Source organism: Corylus avellana, chromosome 1 (genome assembly GCF_965113065.1).
Source record: "Corylus avellana chromosome 1, dhCorAvel1.hap1.2, whole genome shotgun sequence".
Classification (NCBI taxonomy): Eukaryota; Viridiplantae; Streptophyta; class Magnoliopsida; order Fagales; family Betulaceae; genus Corylus; species Corylus avellana.
Window position 1 is genome coordinate 4,121,819 of NC_142490.1, and position 6,000 is coordinate 4,127,818.

Genomic DNA, 6,000 nt, shown 5'->3' on the forward strand with positions numbered 1-6,000 from the left:
TTTGCATCAGATTTTTTGAGCATTGTTTTATTATTAAAAAATTAAGGCGTAGTTTCATTTTAGACGCATGAGTTAGCATGCGATTTGACATACTCCGAATTTTCAAACCTTTTAATTTGGACCACTAAACTTTCAATTGCAATGAAAAATGAATATGAACCCCTCTATTAACTTTTGCCGTTAAAACTCTTAAAAAAACAAAATTACCCTTCAATTTTTTTTTTATTAAAAAAAATTGAAAAAATGGAAAAAAGTTTTTGAAAAGAAAGGGTTGCAAGGTAGCCCAACTGTGGGTTACCTTGTGATTTTTTTTTTTTTTTTTTTAAAAAAAATAATTTGAAATTTTATAGAAAAGTCAAGGGTATAAATGTCATTGTATTACTTTTAACGTTTAAATTTGACGGATGAGTTCAAATTAATTGCAATTGAAAGTTCAGGGGTCTAAATTGAGAGGTTTCAAAGTTTGGGGGTATGTCAAATCGCGTGATAGTTCAGGAGTCTAAAGTAAAGTTACCCAAAAAATAAAAGATAAATGCAAAATTAGTCATTATATATGGTTTGCCTAAATAACAAATCAATACATGTGGTATAAAAAATAATTTATAGATCCATGTAGTTGACCTAAATTACAAATCATTTCTTATGATATGAAAAATAATTTATAAGTCCTTAAGGTGTGCCAAAATAATAGTTTACTCATTGAAATTAATTTTTGACTTTCAAAAATGACAATTAGAATTTTTCATATCATTTTACAACGCCATGTAAGATTACATCAGCCCTCACTTTATGTTATATGGCTTTAGTAAATTAACATAATCTCTTATATCTCCGTGAACCAAAAAAAAAAAAAAAAATCTTATATCTCCAAAATTGTACTCTGTTTGTAACCCTTTCTCGTCTTCATCCTCGTCAGCCACTTCACAAAATGCAACCATCAAATTCTCGTAAAATGCTCACAAATTGTGGTAAGGAAGATGAAAATAAGTAACGATTATGAACGGAGTAAAAATTTGGGGATAGAAGATATTATGTTAATTTATTATACCCTAAGGACCAATAAATTATTTTTTATACCACATAAAATAATTTATAATTTAAGCCAACTATAAAAATTTATAAATTATTTGTTATACTAAAAAGAATAATTTGTAATTTATGCCAATTAAATGGACTAATTTTATATTTATACCTTAAAATAAACTCCACTAGTTGGACAATACCTCAGATATATAAATCTACGTGAATATTCTATTTGTTCACATCAATGCTAGGTGTGATAATCTTAAAGAACATATTTTTATTAATATTTTATTAACACTTAAAAAAATCTATTTTGACGGGTCTTTAATAGAACTCCATCAAATAGAACCGTTTTTCCCCTTCAAACCGAATCCAAAGGCCATCAATGAAATGCATGTCCCATTTAAAAAATAAAATAAAATATTATTATAATTTTTTAAAAAATTAAAAACTAAAATATTTAAAAACTGCCTATAGGGGTGGCCGGCCCCCCTAGTTGGAGCTGGGTGTGGCTTCGGCCACCCGCCGGTTTGGGGTGGCTTCATGGCCCTTGGAGGAGGTTCGGCCACCCCCGAGAACTAAACTTAAAAAAAAAAAAAAAAAAAATTAAAGAATTGGCATTTGGCCTTCCCGTTGGAAACCTGCTATAAAGGATGGAAGTTTTGGATTCAATCTGCTAGTCGGTGGTTTGGTTTCAATCTGCTAGTTGGTGGCTTCTTTAGTCCCAAGCTATGTGCAGAAGCAGTCCCTCTCGACGCCTGGGTCTCAACCGGTGATGTAATCCCAGTGTGCAAAGACATTATATATATATATTGAATATATTTGATCTAACCTAACCCTAATATTTATATCAAAGTATTCCTATACTTTCCTAGCATCTTAATAAATTTATTGGGTGTTACACCGCCCCTGCTCTCTGCGATTCATATATATATATAAGAACTGTGTCCTCTGTTCTTTACCTCATACCTTTGTTCTACCAATATTACTTCTCTCTACCAACAAACTTCATACCACTTTCCAGGTAAACTTAGATGCCTCTCTACCCTCTCTAATTATGCATTAAAATTTGCTATATTTTGATTTCGTTGTTGTAATCCAAGCATGATTTTAGGAGAGCTTAATTTTTCATAGAAAAGTAATCATCTGCATTCCTATGTATAGGCATTGCATGCGATTAGCTTTGTGGCCTTGTGGGTTTAGTAGAATTTCGTTATATGATCGCTAATATTCCCTGTGATTAATTTATTGCTTCCTTTGTTCCAGTACTTCTCTACAAACTATTTCTTTTAACATCTGAAATTGCATTGCTGTAAAGGTCATGGCTTCATCAAAAGATAAAACTGAGGTTAAGTTCAATAAGATCGATTCAGAAAATGCAGAGACGGTTGACAATAGCTTGGGGTCATATTCGGCCGTGCTTGAAATCACCCTCGTACTGCCTCTAATTGGAAAAAGAACTATACGTTTTGAGAAACATGGACCGATACCTAAACCAGATGATGATGATGTTAAGGAGGTATGTTATCCCTAGACTATTCATTAATGTAACATGTGAGGAGTGACATAATTCAGTGGATATTGCAGGAATTTGTAGATTGATCTTCTGGCAAGATTTCTCCCGTTAGAGTGGAAATCCAATGGGGAGGACTAAGAGAATTTAAGAGACTAACGTATATAATGAATTGTGTCAGAAAAGAGTGTCAATGCGGTTACGGTTAGCGGTTATTGGCAAAAATTGCCAACCGTAACCGCCTTAGCAGTTATTAAATTTCTTTAACCGCAACTGTAACCGTCTGGCGGTTAAGTAAAACATGTAACCCCACTATAACCACTTTTTCAAAATTGGGCGTTTTGAGGTTTTTTTGGGCTTTCTAAAGATAAACATATAACCAATTTTCAGTTTTGGGCTTTTTTTTTTTAAAAAAAAAAAAAAAAAAATCACTATAGCATTTTTGCCTCATTTGTTTTTTGCATTTTTAGTGTCTTCTTGGGCCAAATTGCTATAAAAAGAGCCCATATTGAAAAATCAAAAATATTTGACCCCAAATTTACATTTACTTGTACTTTAAAATAAAAATTCCTTAAATATAAATCATAATCTGTTAAAATTTAATATAATTAACTTGAATAAAGTATTTGAATTATCATTGAATCATATGATTAATTATTGATATTATACATTTATATTATTTATATGCATATTTGTATAATTATAATTTATAACATATATAGACTTATAAGTTTATAACATATATTGGAACTAAGTCTCTAGGTACTTAATTGTTATATTAGTATGAATTGGTATATTTATGATTTATGTCATATTATATATGTATAATTTATTACTATATAATCATATAATTTTTATTTTTTTGAAACAAATCATATAAATTAGAATGATAATACATTAATACTTCAATTGTGGTTATAAGTAACACATTATTTAATCCAATGTCAATTACTTAATATAATATTATACGAATCATATTATTACTGTACATTAATAATATGATTAACTTTAATAAGTATTTAAATTGTTATTGAATCATATGATTAAATATTGATCTTATACATTTATATTATTCAATATGCATAATTGCATATATGTATAATGTATAATTATAATTTATAACATATATTAGGAAATATTTCCTTACGATATGACTGTTAAAACTATGGAAAGTAGCCAGTAACGGACACCATCTATATTTCCTCTATATATAGTCATATGCCTACCATTTATATGAAAAGTGGAGCCCGTTACCATTTTCCAGAGTTGGTGACAATTGAAAGCTTGGAGTAATTTTAAATCTTACAATATGATTGGATGTGAATGAGGCTACGTTCTCAATTGTCACAGACTTTGGAAAGTGTGTTTAATTCTGAATTCGTTGTTGTAATCCAAGCTTGATTTTAGGAGAGCTTTATTTTTCATAGAAAAGTAATCATCTGCATTCCTATGTATAGGCATTGCATGTGATTAGCTTAGCTTTGTGGGTTCAGTAGAATTTTGTTATATGATCGCTAATATTCCCTGCGTTTCATTCATTTTTTTTTCTAATTAATTTGTTGCTTCTTTTGACTTTTGTGCTGGTACTTCTCTGCAAACTATTTCTTTTAACATCTGAAATCGCATTACTGTAAAGGCCATTACTTCATATGAAGATAAGACGACGCCAACTTCAGTCATCAAAGAGGCTAAGCTCAATACAATCGATCAAGAAAAGGCAGAGGCGGTTGACAATGGCTTGGGGTCATATTCGGTCTTGCTTAAAATCACCCTCGTACTGCCTCTGATTGGAAAAATAACTATATGTATTGAGAAAGATGGACCGATACTTGCCCCAGCAGATGATGATGATGTTAAGGAGGTACGTATGTTATCCCTAGACTATTCATTAATGTAACATGTGAGTAGTGACATAATTCAGTGGATATTGTAGGAATTTGTAGATTCATCTTCTGGAAAGATTTCTCCCATTAGGGTGAAAATCCAATTAATGGAGAACTAAGAGAATTTGAGAGACTAATGTATATAATAAATTGTATTAGAAATGGAACTCTATTTATAGTCCCAATCACAACTCTTGATTAAGAGTTGTATGAAAGACTAAATGATCAAAAGGTATTATTGTCTCAATGTATTGTTTCTACGGCGTACACGACTTTATATACACAGTGTGTACGTGTGTTTATAAGGAAATATCAAATAATCTTAATTTTCCTTATTTACATAATTAATTGATTTTCTGCAATCTTCTAAATGTCTTTTACTGCTTGATTGAGTGTTGCATATCCTTGCCATGTATGGTTGTTGCCAATATGGTAGGATCTTGTGATTGAGCTGATATCGGTTGATCCTGGAGTGATCTTCGACATGGTTTGGAAGTAAAGGCCCAGCATGATTAGCTATGATAGTCTAGGCAGCAGTGGATTGGTTAACATCCGCCGCAACCGAATGGGAGGAGAAACCATGAGCCATATAAACTAGATTGATAAGCCACTTCAATATTCTTATGCTTGGACTAAGAGTATCTCCGGCTCCATTGCCATTTTAGCAGCTCAAAATCAACTATCTATTTTACTATCTACTTTATCTAAATATTATTTTTAATCTATTTTTTATTATTTTTTCCCACTTCTCTCTCACACAGTCTCACTCTCCCTCACCACACACAACAACCCCTCCCCCTGATTCATTTTCCGGCCCAAATCCCCTTTCCCCTTTCTCACTCTCCTCACCACCATGGAATCAGGATTGCAAAGATTATCCATCCAGAATTTACACCAAAAAATCCAACTCCAAGAACACCCCAAACCGAAACAACAAGAGAAGAAAAACCCAAAATTAAACTTAGCTACAGCCACGAATCAACCCATAAAATTGACACCCAAGAACAGAACACCATGGGTTCTCCATTTTTTAGCCTAGTTCTCCATTCTAAGCTCAGCCTTATCCACCCGTTTATTCTGTCTCTCTCTCTCCCTCAACTCGAAGAAGAGAAGAAGAAAGGGAAAGAAGGAACGGGGAAGAGAAGAAAGAAGAAAACAGGGAGAAGCCTCTCGCTCTCTCTGTCACTCTCTATATCTCCCTCTCTCGCTCTTTGCTCTCTTTCTCTCTGTTTCGGTGAGAACAAAAAGAAGAAGCAGGGGAGAAGAAAGAAAGGGAGAAAGGAAATGACGAAGGGAAGAGAAAAGAAACGGTGCGTTTAGAACTGAAGGGGGGAGGGAATGGGTATAGACAAGTAAACAGTCTGTAAACAGAAAAGAAAGTGGGAGAGAAAGAGAAGAAGAGGAAAAAAAAATGTTGGTGCTGAGAATGTGTTTCGGGGAAGATGAACCGGAGAAAGTAAAAGAGGGAGAGAGAAAGAAGAATAAAATAAGCAAATGAGACCTTAAAAATTATAAAATATTACTAACAGTTAGTAAAAGGTGATGCAGTAAACTTTTATATTTGAAAGTTCACTATAGCAT